Source organism: Phyllobates terribilis, unplaced genomic scaffold (assembly GCF_046119375.1).
Source record: "Phyllobates terribilis strain yellow unplaced genomic scaffold, ASM4611937v1 Scaffold_56__1_contigs__length_8794411, whole genome shotgun sequence".
Lineage (NCBI taxonomy): Eukaryota > Metazoa > Chordata > Amphibia > Anura > Dendrobatidae > Phyllobates > Phyllobates terribilis.
The window spans coordinates 3,523,130-3,542,893 of record NW_027362816.1 but is presented as its reverse complement, the minus strand read 5'-3'; the positions used below and the strand labels follow the sequence as shown (position 1 = coordinate 3,542,893).

General features: G+C 48.0%; 1 protein-coding gene across 1 annotated transcript in view; it reads left to right on the top strand.

Annotated features, from left to right (window-relative positions):
- Nucleotides 1–19,764, top strand: part of LOC141192235 (uncharacterized) — a 634,767-nt gene that overhangs the window by 569,750 nt on the left and 45,253 nt on the right. The window lies entirely within an intron of this gene.

The following is a 19,764-nucleotide window of genomic DNA, read 5'->3' as shown; positions in this document are numbered from 1 at the left end:
GTGTTCCGGATAGTATGCACTTTTCTCTCGTTCCATGCTATGACTATATTACCTATGTGATGATGTTTATTTATTGAACTTAATTATTAAAATTTCTATTGCTCTTTACCATTTTGCTCCTTGTTCCTCCTTTTTATCATGTTCTTCGGAGTTGGTATATTTAGGCTGATTCTGGCACTGTCCAACTGCATCAGCCATGTTTCTTTCTGCCTTTTTTTACACATAGGGCCGTTCTGTATGTTCTAATGAGAATGTCCTTTGTTGCCTATATTAACCAATCACAGCTCAGATTAATTAACTGTAGCAAAATAGAAGCTGAGCTGTGATTGGTTGCTATTGGCAGCCTGATAAATCTTTGGGAGATGAGTTTTGTGTGTGCTGAGGGTGGTATATGTGTTCAAGCACGTTGTAGTGTGTGGCGCATTTTGTGTGTGTGTTCATTAGAGATGAGCGGTGTTCGACTGGGACTGTTCACCAATCTCAAATTCGAGCTGTTTTGGGCGGTGTTCGAGTCGTTCGACGAACCCGAACGATTTGAAAAAAATTCGGCTGTTCGAGGTTATGTTCGATAACTGTTCGTGCACCAAAGGCGAAACTGGATTTGTTCACAGTAATCCTGTTAATCAATGTTAATAGACAGTTTCAGTGTAAAGTGGGTGGGGGGAGGGGCAGGGGATAGATCTCTGCAGAAATAATGCCTATCTCCATTTTTTTTTTCTTTCCCGCATTTACAGTGGGGCGGTGCAGTCTGTCAGCCTATCAGCAGCGCACACACGCAGTGAAGTGCTTTTATTTTTACACAAGCAAGGGCATGTGTCATTGGCTGTGTATGTCACATGTCCTTGCCCTATAAGACCCAGCCATTTTCCCCGTCGCCACCATTTTCTCACTGCTTCAGCTGAGTGTTAGACGGCACCGCTGCTTCTGTGTGGGCTATACAGTATAACTGTGTGAATTGGGAGCGAATTTGCTGTTAAATAGACAGATCGGTTTAGGGAGTAGGGACTAGTTGTAATTGCAGCCCTTTTGAGGGCTAGGTTACAGCAGTTCCTAGCACTTTTTGCCAGGCAGGTCTGTGCCAGTGCTGTGCAAGTGTTTTTCACAGCATTTGGCTAAATGTAGCTAAGCCAATCCTTTTGGCCTGTAGCAGTGTCTGTTACTCATTGGAGTAGCCCATCTGAACCAAGCTACACCACCTCTGTATCTAATAATAATTTTTTACTGCATCTAACCCAGTAAATCATTTTGGGCCTGTAGCAGTGTCTGTTGCTCATTGGAGTAGCCCATCTGAACCAAGCTACACCACCTGTGTATCTAATAACAACTTTTTCACTGCATCTAGCCCAGTAAATCATTTTGGGTCTGTAGCAGTGTCTGTTACTCATTGGAGTAGCCCATCTGAACCAAGCTACACCACCTGTGTATCTAATAACAATTTTTTACTGCATCTATCCCAGTAAATCATTTTGGACATAGTAGCAGTGTCTTGTAGTCAGCAGAGTAGCCCACCTATGAAGCAAGCTACACAGCCTGTGTATCTAATAAAATTGTTTTACTGCATCTAACCCAGCCAATCCTTTTGGGCTAGTACCACAGTTTGGCCACTCAACTCTGCTCGGTTTCCATCCATCGTTTTTTGTGCAAACAACTACAGAGTTGTCAATTAGTTAACCACCAAAATGAGTGTCAAAAGGCCTGCTGCTGGTGGAAAGGGGAATAGGCGTGTTGGAAAGGGAAAAAAAGGTTGTGTCCGTGGGGTAGGTGTTAAAGCAACAGTAACATCTGCAGAAGAAAGACCATCTTCCAGCCAAACTAAGATGTCTACTTCTTTTCGTGGACAATGTGATACGATCCCTTTCTTACGGACACGCCCATCGCTACAAATTCCAGATGAGGCACAAAAACAGCAGGTGCTTCAACGGATATCAAGTGCTCCTTCAAGTGGGCTCTCCTCCACCTCAACTTCAACATCACAAATATTCCAGTCCTCAGAGGTGTCACCCCAATCGCACTTTCTTCCTCACAGCTCCCAAGTCTACAGCTGCCCGTCTGAGTATGGGGTAACACAGATGGTTGAGTCTGCAGAGTTGTTTACTCATACTATAGCCTGGGAATCAGAGGTCTGCTCCAGAGCTTCTGTGAATCCAGACGAGGAAATGATCTGCACTGATACCCAGAATCTTTATGAGTCGGATCCAGGACCAGATGAAGAAGGTTCTGAGCATAATGTAGACCCTCGTTCCCAAACTGTAACTCCTGTTGGTGGAGACAATGATGAAGACGATGATGAGACTCGGATACCTGATTGGAGCGACAACTTGACTTTTCGGTCAGGGCAGGAAGAGGTTGGCTCTGAGGACGACAGGTGTGAGAACGTGATGATGATGAGGTTGGAGATCCCACTTACTGTCAACCCACAGCCAGTCGATGAGGTCAGCAGAGGAGGTGGACGAGGATGCTATTGACGACGAGGTTAGGTTGCGCTACACCAGCATGTCGCACACAACATCACCGCTTCTTTGAGAAACTCTGTGTGTGACGGTGCATTTCACCACCGACACTTGGACGAGTAGGCATGGACAGGGGCGTTACATGTCGCTGACTGGGCACTGGCTAACTATGGTGACAGCAGGACAAGGGGCTGCTGTCCAAATCTTGCCGTCCCCACGATTTGTGCGTCAATCCTCTTTATCTAGAAGTTCCTCCACTGCTTCTGCCTCCTCAACCTCCTCTCGGTCCTCCACTTGCACCCAAAGCCTGTCTGGTCATGCCACAAGCTTTCTAACTGCGCAGAAGGGATCCTGCACACCTCCTTACTATGCTGGCAGCAGGGCTCAACGGCATTAGGCGGTTTTTACTTTGAAATGTCTGGGAAATGTGAGTCACACAGCTGAGGAGTTGTGGTCAGCTCTGGAGACCGAGTTTCATGAATGGTTGGCTCCACTGGACCTGCAGCCAGGGAAGGCCGTGTGCGACAATGCTGCAAACCTGGGTGCGGCCCTTCGCCGGGGCAATGTCACACACGCGCCTTTTATGGCTCACGTGTTGAACCTGGTTGTCCAGCAATTTTTAGCCCACTATCCCGGACTAGATGGCCTTCTGCAGAGGGCACGGTCGCTGTGTGCTCACTTCCGCCATTCGCATCCCGCAGCTCAACGACTTACATCTCTACAGAAGTCGTTGGGCCTGCCAGTTCCCCGGCTGAAATGCGACGTGCCGACACGGTGGAATTCAATTCTGCACATGTTGCAGCGACTGTGGCAGCACCAACGAGCCCTGGTGCAATACGTTCTGACGTATAGCCTGGGCCAACGAGATCCAGAGGTGGGGCAAATCACGCTGCAGGAGTGGTCTCAGATCAGGGACCTATGCACCCTTCTGCACAGTTTTGAAATGGCGACGAAGATGTTTAGTGCTGACGATGCCATTATCAGCATGACTATTCCGGTGATTTACATGCTGGAGCACACATTAAACAGAATTCGGAGTCAGGTGGTGGGGCAAGAGGAGGGGGAAGAAGTAGAGGAGGAGTCATATGCGGAAGGGATAACATCTCCAAGGTCCAGACGGTCGGCAGCACCAAGGCGGCAGGCATGGGAGAGTGGGGGAGAGTGATTAACGAGGGCGCATGGTAGCAGCCAAACTGTTGAAGAAGGTGCAGGAGCCGAGGAAGAAGTGAAGGACGAACTGGCGATGGGCATGTAAGACTCATCAGATGAGGGAGACCTTGATCACATTTCTGTTGTGCGAGGTTGGGGGGAGAGGGCAGAGGAAGGAAGCCTGATTCTTACCTCGCCACCAACACAACAAGGACTTGGCCTCCTGGATGCACAAGACACATGAGTGCCTTCTTGCTGCACTACCTGCAACATGACCCTCGGATTGTCAGAATTCGAAGTAATCCCGACTACTGGGTTGCCACACTCTTAGATCCCCGGAACAAAAGTAAATTTGCTGAAATAATTCCTGCCATAGAAAGGGATTCATGCATGCAGGAGTATCAGCAGAGGCTGTTACAAAATCTTACATGTGCTTTTCCACAAAACACCAGTGGTGCACGTAGTGAATCTCACAGTTCTAACTTGCCAACCGTGGGACTGTCGAGTCTTCATCACTCAAACCATAACAGTAACACCATATCTGCTGGTAACAGCAATTTTGTGGAATCGTTTCACCACTTTTTTAGACCATCCTTTGCAAGGCCACAGGAGACAAGAAGTCTGACACATAGTCAACGCCTAGAGAGGATGGTACAGGAGTATCTCAAAGTGAACATCGAAGCCATGACTGTGTCACTGGACCCTTGCTCATTTTTGGGATTCCAATCTAGAAAAATGGCCTGAGCTCACCACTTACTCCTTGGAGATCTTGTCATGCCCCACAACCAGCGTTCTCTCTGTTCAGTGCTGCTCGTGGTGTGCTGACAAATAAGCACACGCCGCTGTCCACTGACAATGTAGACAGACTCGCGTTCATAATTATGAACAAATCATGGATCCGCAAGGACTTTTCTACACCTGTGTCATCCTTAGGAGACTAAAAGCTTGAGGATTTGTGAAAATCACCTCACCAACCATTTTAAGCAACTCTGGGGCAATTGATGCCACTTAAGTGGTGTCTGTGACACAATTTTTGGAAAAAATGGAGACTCTTTTTGGAGTCCCATTGCTGTGTTTTACATAACGTTGGCATTGTCAATTCCAGGTGGGTCGGGTCGCTCCCCCCACCCTTTTAACCGTAAGAAACTACATTCACTATAGCTTGGGGTAACACAGATGGTTGAGTCTGAAGAGCTGTTTACTCATACTATAGCCTGGGAATCAGAGGTCTGCTCCAAAGCTTCAGTGTCAGCGTAGTAGCCCAGCTGTGAAGCAAGCTACACCGCCTGTGTATCTAATAACAATTTTTAACTACATCTAGCCCAGGCAATACTTTGGGCCTAGTAGCAGTGTCTGCTAGTCAGCGGAGTAACCCAGCTGTTTTGCAAGCTACACTGCCTCTAGATCTAATTACAAATTTTTAACTTCATCTAGCCCAGGCAATACTTTGGGCCTAATAGCAGTGTCTGCTAGTCAGCGAAGTAGCCCAGCTGTTAAGAAAGGTACACCACCTGTGCTTTGGACACTTAATCTATTCAAATGAAACGCTTCGGGCCCCCGGGACACTCAGTGAAGAGCATCGGGGAGGCGCCCCAAGGCAAAGGGGCTGGGACTGGCGGTAGCACGCCTTGCGGCGAACCGCCAAGCTCGATCCTTATAAAAGCTTTTTAACTGCAGCAGCTTTAGTTGACTCTACTGGAGCTGGAATTACCGCGGCTGCTGGCACCAGACTTGCCCTCCAATAGATCCTTGAAAAAGGATTTAAAGTGTATTCATTCAAATTACAGAGCTTAGACCTGCCTCCACCGCAGGGGGTCTCGACCCACCAGTGGACCGGCACCAGTATTGGGAGAGGGGGGCTGGCCGTCAGGGTCCATCGCAGCTCTGGCACAAACTCGGCGACACGGAGGTCGCACGGGCAGGAACGGCTTGGCTGTGTCGGCTTCACACTCCAGCGTAGTCCCTTTTCCCGCTTGCGCCCGTAACTTCAAAGGGATACGCAAGCGGCTTTTCTTTCCAGGGCTGTTCCCCGCCCAGCAGGAGGAACGTGGGGGAGCTCAGGCCGGCCTTCCACTGTACTCCCTTACCTCCCTCACCCTCTTTCCTTCTTCCGTTCTCCATCTAACCCCTCGGCTCTGTGGTGTCCGCTCTCCCTCCAGCTCTCTCCTTCTCACAGGTGGACTATCACATGTATTCACACTGTGGCGAATCTTTTGGGCCCAGGCATAAGAAGTCGTCGAGCTAATGGATAATATATGCCCCCTTAGAAACGTCCATGACGACCCAGTCGAGGAAGCAACTAAACGCCTCAAATAGTGAGCAGGATCTGGAGCACCCCATGGGCAAGCAGCGATCTATATAGAATGCTACTCCCCAGAAGCAGCCCAATAGGCGGACACTATTCGGAGGCACAGGTAGTAAGTAACCGGAACGCCCCCTCAATGTCTGTTTTGGCCATTAGGGTGCCCCTTCCCAACTTCTTGACCCGCCTGATTGCCTTGTCAAAGGATGTACAGTATATACTATGTTGTCGTTTACTGACCTGCCCCTTGGATATGACAAATGGTGGATTAGTCTGAATGTATTGGGTTCCGTTTTTGGCACGACTCCCAACGGGGATACCACTACGTCTTGTAAGGAAAGTGTTCTGAATGGAACCGCCATTATACCTAGAGATATTTATTTTTTTAATTTTCTTGTCACGACGTCTGGGTGTTGGTAGGCTGATTTAGATTTTTACTCCAGCCTTTCTTGATTTTAAAAGGGCATGACATGCCTATATCTGTGTCTCCTCCTCCTTTTACTCCTCCACCTCTTTTCTTTTCACATGACTGTATGTACTTGTCACTTTTCCATGTGTTAGTTGTGTCTTCTGAGCAGTTTGTCAGGTTTTGGACACCTTTGAACGTGTTTTCTATGTGTTTTCTATGTGTTTCTATGTGTTTTTGTTTGCCTGCCATTGGTTTTAACGGTGTTCGACGAACCCTTCGAAGAACAGTTCGGCGAACATACCGGTGTTCGAACCGAACCGAACCTGAACACTACGGGGGTGGCTCAACTCTAGTGTTCATATCCCCGTGTGTGGTGAGTATACCATGTCGGGGCCCCACCTTAGCAACTGTACGGTCTATACTCTTTGGCGCCATCACTCTCATTCTTTAAGTCCCCCTTGTTCACATCTGGCAGCTGTCAATTTGTCTCCAATACTTTTCCTTTCATTTTTTCCCCATTATGTAGATAGGGGCAAAGTTGTTTGGTGAATTGGAACTCGCTTGGTTAAAATTTCGCCTCACAACATAGGCTATGACGCTCTCGGGGTCCAGACGTGTGACTGTGCAAACTTTGTGGCTGTAGCTGCGACGGTGCAGATGCCAATCCCGGACATACACACATACAGTACAGACCAAAAGTTTGGACACTCCTCATTTAAAGATTTTTCTGTATTTTCATGACTATGAAAATTGTACATTCACACTGAAGGCATCAAAACTATGAATTAACACATGTGGAATTATATACTTAACAAAAAAGTGTGAAACAACTGAAAATATGTCTTATATTCTAGGTTCTTCAAAGTAGCCACCTTTTGCTTTGATGACTGCTTTGCACACTCTTGGCATTCTCTTGATGAGCTTCAAGAGGTAGTCACTGGAAACAGTCTTCACTTCACAGGTGTGCCCTGTCAGGTTTAATAAGTGGGATTTCTTGCCTTATAAATGGGGTTGGGACCATCAGTTGTGTTGTGCAGAAGTCTGGTGGATACACAGCTGATAGTCCTACTGAATAGATTGTTAGAATTTGTATTTGTGTTGAGAAGTTTGGTTCAATCCAGCCCTTGTTCATTTTTATAAGAGTCAGCCTGTCAGCATTTTTAGTTAACAGGCGGATGCTCCTATCAGATATATCAGTTATAATGCCCCGGCGGCACTAAAAATCCTCTTTGACAAAACGCTAGCGGCAGGGCAGGCCAGGACTTCCAAGGTGTAGAGAGCCAGTTCATGCCACTTGTCCAGCTTGGATACCCAATAATTATAAGGCACAGAGGAATCATGGAGGATTTTGGTACGGTCGGAAAGGTATTCCTTCTGCATCTTCCCAAATTTTTCCCTCCTTGTGAGAATACTACTCGCATCAGGGCTTGTGCGATATTAGGGTCTGAGAAAACTGTGCCAGAACTTTGACAGTGTTCCCTTGCCTCTGCTGGATTGGATTTATGTCTGTCTCACCTGTACTCCTTGGTTGTCTAACGAACTGTGACCTCTGCTTCCAGAGTTTTCAGATGGGCATTTTTTTAATAATTCCACAACAAGGGCCTTCTGGTACTGCCTCATTTTAGCAGACCTGTCCGCTGCAGGAATAAGAGATAGAAAGTTCTCCTTGTAGCGTGGGTCTAGAAGTGTCATCAACCAGTAATCTCTGTAATAGGATGAAGTTGGTGCCTGGAATAAAAACCGTGCTCCTCCGTGGTGAAGAAATTTGACGAGAGATTGTATATAATTAACAATCTTGTAGTTTATTACTAAAAGCTACGATTGCTGCGCGTTTCGTGGACGTCCCGTCCACTTCCTCAGGTACATAGCTGATGTAGACCGATTCATCAAACGGTCTTATATACATAAATCCACACGTGGTAAAAAAAGCCCGCTGTTATTCTTGGCGCCAAAAACAACAAACGGTTTACAGAAAAAAAAAAATGAAATATTGATGAATAGTTTAAATGAAAATATTGATCGACTAGTTACACTCTTATGGATATATAATAAAAACCATAAAACAAGTAATATAACCTCTGGAATTGAATCATCCAAATACAAAATATAATTACAATATAATATAAATACAATCTCTCGTCAAATTTCTTCACCACGGAGGAGTGCAGATTTTTTCCCGGCACCAACTTCATCCTGAATACCTCAATGGCAGGACATAAGCTGAGGGCTGGAAATTTCTTAGATTTGTTAAATAGATTATGGAGAAAGTCACTAACCTCTGAATTACTTTCTGCCTCCAGAGATTCCAGGGTTTCCAATGCTTCCCTTTCTTCTCTGGTAGGAAATAGGTCATGTAACGCTGTTTTGTAATGTAATTTTTTGTAAATGAGTTTCCTTGCAAATAGATGTGTATCTTTCACAGTCGTGAACTTGTCTAGGTGATGAGCGGGAGAATAGATAGGGCCCTTCTCTAAGAGTGTTAGTTGAGTTGTGGATAAGGTATGGGTAGACAAATTAATTACCTTATATCTGTCACCACCTACCTTTTATATGCAGCTGGTATCTCTTCTTTGTCCAGACGTTTAGTATATATTGATCTGGATATTTTGGTTGTTTAACATAACTTACAAGCACAGTATACAATCATGCATATGTGTTATCCTGGCACAACGCTCCCCAAAGAGCCTCACGCGAAACGCGCGTCGGGGCCCCAGCAAGACACCTGAATTGATAATATTGTCACTTCTTTTCATGTACCCATATTTGTGGACTCACATGGTTGTCTCTCTGTCCTTTGTGTGGTTTTCACCTATGACCTACTATTTTATTGGTTGTGCTCTATTTAGGAGTGTCCGTGGGACCTCCTTTTTATATCTTTGATACAAAATAAAACAGATCTTTTATCTGGAATCATTATGATGTTGACCTGACTCTTTTTTGGGCTCTGTCACGCCACTCTTTTTGTAGGTTGTGCATTGTGTATAATGTAGCAACAGATTATGGGAGTACGGAGAGAGGCAGGGTTTCATATCCAGTACCATAATATATAAAACAGCTCTTTTTAGAGCAAAATAATATTCCTCAGTACCAGCTTATACTAAACAATTTTTTCAGCTAAATAATATTTCTGGCCTATTGCTGAAATAGCGTATATTTATCTAGCAATTGTGCGACTGGCACAAAGCCTCCTGAGATACGCAAACGTCACTATTTACCAGTAATTTTCCTGAGTCTGCAGTTGCAGTGTCTAATAAAGCTAAAAAAAATTACTCACACATTGCTACATACAGGGACTTAATACATAACACATCTGTGAGGGTATTTGTGAAAAATAAAGCCAGGGATTTTTTTTCATAAAGCATTCAATATGGGAAAGGGTGACTTTAAGGAACGGGGATGTGGATGTGGTGGTGCCCAAAGATCAGAAGTAGTGATGAGCGAGCGTGCTCGACACTGCTCGGTACTCACCTGAGGATCTCGCTGCTCGACATGCTTGGCGAGTATTTCCGGGATGCTTGGGCGGGAGCTCGGGTCCCTGCCCTGCATGTCTGGTACTCTTAAGAGAGCCAGTGAACATGCAGGGATTGTCTGCCACTCACTGTAATACCGTAGCCATCTTGGTTGTGGCATTAGAGTGATTGGCTGGCCGCATATCGTCATCAGGTATATATAAGACCTGGTGCCCCTATGCTCATCACAGTCTAACCTGGAAACAAGCAGAGTAGGGAGAGGTGCTGCTGTGTGAAGGACAGAATTGGCGGTGTAATAGTTAGGTATAGGTATTCCACACCAAGATAGATATCCATCTGAACTAACAGTCCTTCTGAGGACTAATCCAGCTGCATATATTCAGTGGTGATAGCAGGAGTTAGGCAGGCAGGTTTTGTGGACACTGTATACAGCACAATAGGGTCCATTGCACGTTCTGTCTGCTCCTGCTGTTACAGATATCTGTAGACATGGCCCCAGATATCAGGGGCCAGGGCTAATTTTTTTTAATCTTAATCCTGATTAGTAGCTTAAAAAGCAATACAGTACACCATTTTGCTGCTCCATATGCTTGTTAGCAGAATACAGGCATTTTGTTTTATTTTATTCACATTGCTGTATTGTAAAGCGGAGACAATTTTCCATCATCACACCTGATCCCATATTACTGCCGTAATAATAGACATTTTGTTGAGCGTGCGAAATATACTCTATTTAAAGTCAGCCAGCTGTGTGTTGTTGAACCTATTCACACTTGGTGGTTGAACAATGCTATACTAAGAGGCCCCAGCCTAAAACCATGGTCGTCACACCTGATCCCATATTACTGACATAATAAGACATTTTGTGGAGCATACCAAATATACTCGATTTAAAGTCAGCCAGCTGTGTGTTGTTGAACTTATTCACACTTGGTCGCTGAACAATACTACACTACAAGGCCACAGCCTAAAACTGTGGTCGTCACTAGTGTTGAGCGAATTTGTTCGGCGAATGTGCGAAAGTTTCAAATTCGGCACGAATATGACACGTTCGGATTCGTGATCACAAAGGCGAGCAAACTTTCTTAAAATCTGAAAAGTTTAAGAATTTGCACGGGACCATGAATACAGGGCAACCACAACGTTTTGAACAGTTTTGCTAGCATAGTGCAAGTGTATGATGGGCGGTGATATGTGTCGGGTGAGTGTGGGGGCTGTGGAGAGCTTAGAACAGGTCAGATCAGCGGCGCACTTTTCTTTTTTCCTGTGGGCGGTAACTTTAACTGAGGAAAGCGCAGCCAGCCAATCATAGCGCAGGAAGCATTTACACTGTCCAGACATAAGGGCTTCTGCAATTGGCTGCAGAAATCACATGTCCTCTCAATATAAAAAGCGGCCATGTTCCCTCAGCTCCATTATATCCATGTCACTGCTGGACGCAGACGCAGCTCAGTGTTCTCCTGTGTAATGAGAGATATTAGCTAGATAGATGGGCGCTTGTGTGGTAGTCAGATAGTGTAGATAATTCCTGGCCTGTGTACCTCTGCAACCGCTGGGGCAGCACATTTTTGGTGTTCTTGTGCAAGTACTGAGATTCTGACAGAAACAGAGGGCCAATGCCATACAATAGTGCTGTGCACCGCTGGTATAGAGCTCCATGTCTCAGTACACCTTGAATCTTTTTTTGCACTTGCTAATGTGATCAAGCAAGCGCAGTGCACCTTTTCATTTAGTGGGGTTGAAATTGTGTTCTGCTATTTTTCTGTTGCTATTGTGATATTGAAAGCTGTGTGCACTAAATATTTTTTTAGTGTCAGATACTATTTTAGTGGAGTTGAACTTCAGGTGGTTTCAGAGTGAAAAAATACATTTTCACTCTTGCTATGCCCAGTCCAAAAAATGTTTTTTCCTGTGCCAAAAGTCATACAGTGCTATAAGCCTGCTACTACGTCAGTGGCGGTCAAATTCAGCTTGTACGCACAGTCAAACCTATATATATTTTTGGTTGGCAGACAGAGTCCACCAAAAGTTTTTTACTGTGGCAAAGTTGATCCAGTCTGTTAAAAGGCGGATCCTATTTTAGTGGAGTTGAACTTGTCCTGGTTTCACAGTAAAAAAAACAAAAACTTCTCTTACCTGGCCCAGTCCAAAAAATATTTTTTCCTGTGCCAAAAGTCATAGAGTGCTATAAACCAGCTACTACGTCAGTGGTGGTCAAAGTCAGCTGGACGCAGAGCTTATGCAGAGTAACCCAAATATATTTTTAGCTCTGAGTAAAGTGATACAGCTGGCTACATCTGAGTTTGAAATACTTTGGAGCATATATTCTATGTCATACTGGCCTCATCTACATTCAAAAAAAATAATTTCTTCTGTTCCTAAAGTAATACAGCAGGGGACATCTCAGTTTGAAATTGTTTGGAGAACATCTCGTAGGTTTTATCGGCCTCATGCACACTAACAAATTTCTTTTGTCTGTTAGTAATGTTATACGGCAGGCCATATCTTACCTTGTCATTTAGTGTCACTGAAATTCAGGTGTGTGCTGAGCTATTGCACAGGAAAAAAACGTATTTTTCTTTAGTTAATTGTTTGTTCCTACGTCTGTATCTGACCAACATGAGTGGGAAAAAGAGAGGGCGTGGTAGAAGGGGGAATAGGCTTGGTGTTCAAGGTGTATGTGGGGTATGTGGTAATGTTAGTGAAAGCACTAGTGAACCAACACAAACAGGTCCTATCCAAAGACAACTGACAACTTATGTTAGTCCTTTGGCAGCCGCACAGCGATACGCCTTGTTGATAAGGCCCAGAAAGAGCAGGTGCTCCAGTGGATGGCAAGCTCTGCTTCCAGTGGCGTCTCCGCCTCTTCCTCCACCTCAACATCACACGCAGTACAGTCCTCAGAGGTGGCACCCCAATTACTCATGTTTTCCCCTCGTCACAACTGCCCAGCTGACTGTAGCGAACCACAGATGGGCGAGTCTGTAGAACTATTCACCCATTCTACACCATGGGCATCAGAAGTGTACTCCAAACAGTCACAGAGTCAAGGGGAGGAAAGCATCTGCACCGATGCCCAAAATTTTTTTAGCTTGGATTCGGGGCAGGACGAAGTAGGGTAAGAACAGGTTCCTGAACCTCATCACCAGACGTTAACCACAGGGGAGGGAGGTGATCCAGATGAGACTCGGATACCTGAGGCTCATGCGGATTGTACTGTGCTGTCAGGGCAACAAGAGGAGAGGGGTCACTCTGAGGGCGGGGAATGGGATAACACATTGGATGATGACGAGGTTGAAGATCCTACTTGATGTGAACTCAGAGTGACGCAGCGGAGTAGCTCATCAGAGGAGATGGAGGAGGAAGACGAGGAGGTTACATTTCACCCTATGGCACAGACATGGAGTGATGCAAGCACGAGGAGCACTGCATCCTTCCTTGTCTAAATCTACGTGTGCCTGGGTGCATTTCACCACAGACACCTTGACGACTAAGCATAGCCAAGGGCGTTACATCTCGCTGACTGGGCACTTGGTGACTCTGGTGGCCGTGGGGGAAGGGGCTGATCCACAAATCTTGGAATCCCCAAGGCTTGCAGAAGAAACCTCTGCATTTCCCACTTCCTCCCCTGCTTATGCGTCCTCCACCTCTAGGGCCTCCAACTGCACAAATAACCTCGGCCTTAACGAGACACGCATTCCAAGGGTGCGGAGCGAATACACACCACCTCCATAATGCGCAGTCAGGGCTCACCATAATCAGGCAGTCTTCAAATTAATATGCCTTGGAAATCGCAGTCATACAGGTGAAGAGTTGTGGGCAGCTCTCCAGGCTCAGTTTGAGCAATGGCTGTCTCCGCTGAATCTAGAGCCAGGGAAGGCCATGTGCGATAACGGTGCGAACCTGTTAGCGGCCCTAGGCTGAGGCAAGCTCGCACACGTGCCTTGCATGGCTCACGTAATCAACCTGGTGGTACAGCGATTTCTCCGCCACTATCCTGGCCTGGATGAGCTGCTTCACAAAGTACAGAAGCTGTGTGCTCACTTCTACCGTTTGCAACCCTCATGTCATGGTAGAAGTGGAGGGTACAGTCAGCGTTCCCACGTTAGGCCTAACGTGGGAACGCTGCCTGTACCCTCCACTTCTACCATTTATGGGACTCCCCATCTAGAGACACCCCTGATACAGGAACTGCAGCTCTTCACAGGCTGATGAACCCCTGTCTTGTTAAGCTTCTGACTGCAACTTCTCTCTACATTCTATGGTGCCTTCCTACTAAAACAAACTTGATACAATAGCGACTTAATGAATAAGGCCAGTGTGGCCGAAACGTCTACCTATTGTCGCCTTCACCACTGTTATTTTTCCTACATTTCATTTGTATGAATAAATTGGCACTAAAAAGCAAAACTTCCTATGAGTTTGCGATGAATTAATTTTTACGTGATTTGAGGACATTTCCAGTCCATTGCATCTGCACCTCAACTCTATTTGACAGTGTGCACGCTAATTTTCTATTTTCTGCCTAGCAGGGGTCAGAGACGCCGATGCTACAGTACCCCCCCCTCCCCCCTTACGCCCCCTCTTTTTTAGGCCAGAAATTTTTCAAGGAGCAGCGGGCATGGATGTTCTCCCTGGGTTCCCAAGTTCTTTCTTCTGGGCCAAACCCCTTCCAATCCACCAGAAAAAAGGTTTTTCCTCTTACCCTTTTGGTGGCCAGAATATTCTCTACCTCAAAAACATCCTCAGCGGAAACCGGAGCAGAGGAAGAACCTGGATTGTTGGAAAAAGAATTAAAGACAACTGGTTTGAGGAGAGATACGTGGAAGGAGTTGGGAATCCGTAAGGTGGCTGGGAGTTTTAACTTGTAGGCCACTGGATTGATTTGTTTAAAGGACTTCAAATGGACCGATGAACCGAGGGCCCAACTTGTAGGAAGGTATTTTGAGCCGAACGTGTTTGGAGGAGAGCCAAACCTTGTCTCCCAGACGGAATTGAGGCGGATCCAGACGTCTCTTGTCAGCATATCTCTTCATCCGCTGGGAGGACTGAAGAAGTGCGGACCTAATATTCTCCCAAATGGTGGAAAAATCGCTGACCAGAGACTCCGCGGCAGGGTTGTCCACAGAAGCGGAGACGGGAAACGGAATTCGGGGATGTTGACCATAGACTATAAAGAACGGAGACTTGGAAGACGATTCGCTCTCATCGTTGTTGTAGGAGAATTCGGCCCATGGCAGGAGATCCACCCAATCAGTATGGTGAGCGTTAACAAAGTGCCGGAGGTAGCTGGTAAGGATCTGGTTTATCCGCTCCACTTGACCATTGGACTGTGGATGGTAAGCAGAGGAGAAATCCAGGGTGACATCCAGCAGCTTACACGTAGCTCTCCAGAAACGTGAGGTGAACTGAACCCCTCGATCGGACACGATGTGGAGGGGTAGGCCATGGAGACGGAAGATGTGAAGGAAGAAGTCCTTAGCTAACTCAGATGCAGACGGGAGACCAGGCAGAGGGATGAAGTGAGCCATTTTAGAAAAGCGGTCGGCGACCACCCAAATGACAGTACAACTGGCAGAGACAGGGAGATCTGTAATAAAGTCCATAGCAATGTGTTGCCACGGGGCATCAGGTATGGGAAGAGGCAGGAGATGACCGGCTGGTAGATGTCTGGGAACTTTGTTGCGGGCACAGGACGAACAGGCTGAGATGAAGTCTACCACATCCTTGCACAGGGTAGGCCACCAGTAATGCCGGGTGATGAGCAGGAAGGTCTTCTTTTGGCCAGCATGACCGGCTAGTTTAGATGAATGACCACAGCGAAGAACTTTCTCACGATCTGGTACTGATACAAACTTCTTAACGGGTGGAAGACGAGTCAGATCCAAGGGGGCCACCTTCATCACCTTGGAGGGGTCGATGTTGTGCATAGGCTCCTCCTCTTTATCGGAGAAGAGGAAGGATCCGGACAAGGCGTCGGCTTTGACATTCTTGTCCGCTGGGCGGAAATGTAGGACGAAGTCGAAGCGGGCGAAGAACAAAGACCACCGGGCCTGACGCGGATTGAGTCTTTGGGCATTTTGGAGATATGCCAGGTTTTTGTGATCCGTATAGATGATCACCGGGTATAGAGCCCCATCAAGCAGGTAGCGCCACTCCTCCAGCGCCAATTTAACGGCTAACAATTCTCGGTCTCCAATGGAGTAGTTGCGCTCAGACGAGGAGAAGAGTTTGGAGAAGAAGCCACAGGTTACCATTCTCCCGGATGAAGACTTTTGGGTGAGCACCGCTCCGGCTCCGGAGGAGGAAGCATCAACCTCCAGGTAGAATTGTTTGTTGCAGTCCGGACGGTGCAGAACCGGGGCAGAGGAGAAGGCTTGCTTTAAGGAGAGGAAGGCCTCCTCAGCTTCGGGCGACCATACCTTAGGATTTGCTCCCTTACGGGTGAGCGCAGAAATGGGAGCAGTCCGGGAAGAGAAGTGCGGAATGAAGAGACGATAGGAGTTGGCGAAGCCCAGGAATCGCTGAATCGCCTTCAACCCCTCCGGACGGGGCCACTTTAGGACAGCAGAGAGCTTCTCGGGATCCATTTGTAAGCCTGTCTGGGAGATAACGTAGCCCAGGAATGGAAGAGAGGTTTGCTCGAAGAGGCACTTCTCGTATTTTGCACAGAGGTGGCTCTGCCTGAGCCTAAGCAGGACCTGATGAACATCCCTCCGGTGTGTGGGAAGATCCGGAGAGAAGACCAAGATATCGTCCCGGTATACTACCACGCAGGAGTAAAGAAGATCACGGAAGATGTCGTTGACCAGTTCTTGGAAGACAGCGGGAGCATTGCAGAGACCGAAGGGCATCACACGGTATTCATAGTGACCGTCCCGGGTATTGAATGCCGTTTTCCACTCGTCACCTTGACGGATTCAGACCAGGTTATACGCTCCACGTAGATCCAGCTTGGAAAAGATCCTGGCGCCCTTAAGGTGATCAAATAACTTGGAGATGAGCGGCAGGGAATATTTGTTTTTTACGTGATCTGATTGAGTCCTCTATAATCAATACAGGGGCGTAGCGAGCCATCCTTCTTCTTGACAAAGAAGAATCCGGCTCCAGCCGGGGAGAGAGATTTCCGGATGAATCCCCTAGCCAGATTATCCTCAATGTATTCAGACATGGCCCGGGTTTCGGCCGCCGACAACGGGTAAATACGCCCACGGGGTGGAGTGGCGCCAGATACCAGGTCAATCGGGCAATCATATGGCCTATGAGGTGGCCGTGTCTCTGCTTCCTTTTTACCGAAGACATCCGCGTAGGACCAGTAAGGAGCCGGTAGACCGGGTAAATTAGCTGGGGTAGGTAGTGGATGAGTCGGGCGAACCGGAACCAGGCAGGTCCTATGGCAGTCCTGCCCCCATCGGAGTACTTCACCGGATTGCCAGTTCAGCACGGGTTCATGTGTCTGGAGCCAGGGTAGACCTAGCAATAGGGAGTGAGAGAGTCCGGACAGCACATGGAAGGAGATCTTCCCTGAGTGCAGCATTCCCACCTGCAAGGTTAGGGGCTCAGTGATGAGCAGGATGGTCACCGGAAGGAGTCTTTCATCCACGGAGCCGACAGACAATGGTTCAGCCAGAGGTTTGGTGGGAATTCGGTATCTCTCTACCAGGGACTGGGAAATGAGGTTTCCAGCAGCTCCAGAATCCAGATGAGCAGTTTCAAAGAGACGGTTCTCTCCCCAGGAGATAGAGACAGACAAAGTCAGGGATGGAGAGGGCTTACTTTTGCCTAGGGCGACCTCTCCAAGTGGTCCTAGGCACTGAAGTTTCCTGGCCTCTCCGGGAAGGAACGGATCAGGTGCTCTTTACTGCCACAATAGAAACAGCTCCCCTCGGCTCGACGTGACTCTTGGCGAGATTTGACCATCTTGGTCTGGTCGATCTGCATGGGTTCGGGCGAGTGCGCCCAGGGAGTGACTGGTTGAGAGGCAGGTCTCTGGAAAGTAGGAGCAAGGCGGGAGAACTTTCTCTCCCGGGTGGTCTCTTTGGTGCTTTCTTGGAACCGGATGTCAGTCCGGGTAGCGAGTGACACCAGGTCATCCAGGGTGGTAGGAATGTCCCGACCGGCTAGCTCATCCTTAATCCGACCGGAAAGACCCTCCCTGAAGACGGACAATAGAGCCTCGTTATCCCAGGCAAGCTCAGAAGCGAGGGTACGGAACCATATGGCATATTGGCCCACGGTGAGACTCCCTTGGTGGAGACGTAGCAGAGAGGAGGCTGAAGAGGTTTTTCGCCCTGGTTCATCGAAGACTTTCCGGAAAGCAGCGAGGAAAGACGACAGGTCGGACACCAGGGGATCCCCTCTCTCCCACAAGAGATTTAGCCATACCAGTGCTTCCCCAGTGAGATGGGACATGATGAATGCCACTTTGACCCGGTCGGAGATGAACTGATGTGCCAAGAGTTCAAAGTGCAGGGTGCACTGGTTTATGAAACCTCGAGCTAAGGCGGGGTCGCCACCAAAACGAGGAGGCGCAGAAAGGCGGGGACGGGGGCTGGATGCCATGGTATTGGTGGGCAGCGGCGCTGCCGGAGCGGGAGTCGTACGACTCGAGGTGGACGAAGGAGGAACAGGCAGTGTGTCCAGGTGGGAGTTGACACTCCGCAGGAAGTTCAGGATGGTTTCCTGTTGGGATCTCTGACGGGACACCTCCTGGTATAGGTCTGAGAGCGAGGGAGCTTGGGTGCCACCGGGTTCCATGGCCCGAGCAAACTGTTACGGATCTGGGTGGTGGAACCTCTGTGCCACGGTGCAAGGAGGGACCCAGAGGGGCATAACTAAGTATCAACTCAGACCGACCCTGGTCGTACGGCGGCTAACGACTCCGTGACCAGGGAGGGACCGAGCAGAGGGACCAGGTGCTACTCTGGGGATGACCTTGTAAGAGAGCAGGTGGCTCCCATGGGTCAGAAGACTGGGACTGACAGGTATAGCGGATGGGCACAACAAGCAGGCAGAAGTCTCTGGGTTAGTTGACGGGTGGTCATGGCACGTGACGGCAGAGCAGGCTGAAGTCTCTAGGTTAGCAGACAGGTAGTCACAGCAGGTGACAGCAGGAGCCTCCAGGTAGGCCATCAGGTGGTCACGGCAAGTGACGGCAGAGCCTCCATGTAGACTAGCAGGTAACAGGAGGGTAACAGGCGAGTGCTCCCAGGTGAGCAGACTAGCAGGCACGGCAGGTATCAGGCAGGTAACTGGCAGGTGCTTCCTGGTAATCAGGCGGACTTGCCCATAGACAGACTGGCGGGTTGAACGGAAGACAGACTGTCGGGCTGGAGAGTAGTCAGACTGGCGGACTGGAACAGTAGTCAGGCTGGCAACTGGACCTGAGGGCTGAAGCAGAGGTAAGTATGCTGTGCATCAACTATTGCTCGGGCACCTCCATTTTGGAGGAGGTGCCTTATATATGGGAGGTCCTCTGGTTATTGGTCGGGGACTCCTTAGGACGACGCGCGCGGCCCCTTTAAGAGAGAGGGAGTGCACGCGCCCTAAGCACAGTGCCCGGGAAGCTGCGCGCGCCGGCAGCAGCAGGAAGAGGAGCGCAGGAGGATGCCGCGTGGGGAGTGGGGAGGTGAGAGGGACGGCGTCTCTGCCTAGCAGGGGGCAGAGACGCCGATGCTACAGTGTAGTTTTCAAAATGGTGTTACTTGTGGGGATTTTTCACTCTTTAGGCACATCAGGGGCTCTCCAACATGACATGGCGTCCACTAACGATTCCAGCCAATTTTGCATTCCAAAAGTCGAATGGGACTCCTTTCCTTCCGAGCCCCCAAACACTAGCTTTCCACCACATATGGAGTATAAGCGTATTCAGGAGAAATTACACAACAAATGGTATGGTGCATTTTCTCTTTTTATTATTCTGAAAATGCTAAATTTGGGCATAAAACAGAAGTGTTGTGGTAAAAATAAGATTTTTTTATTTTC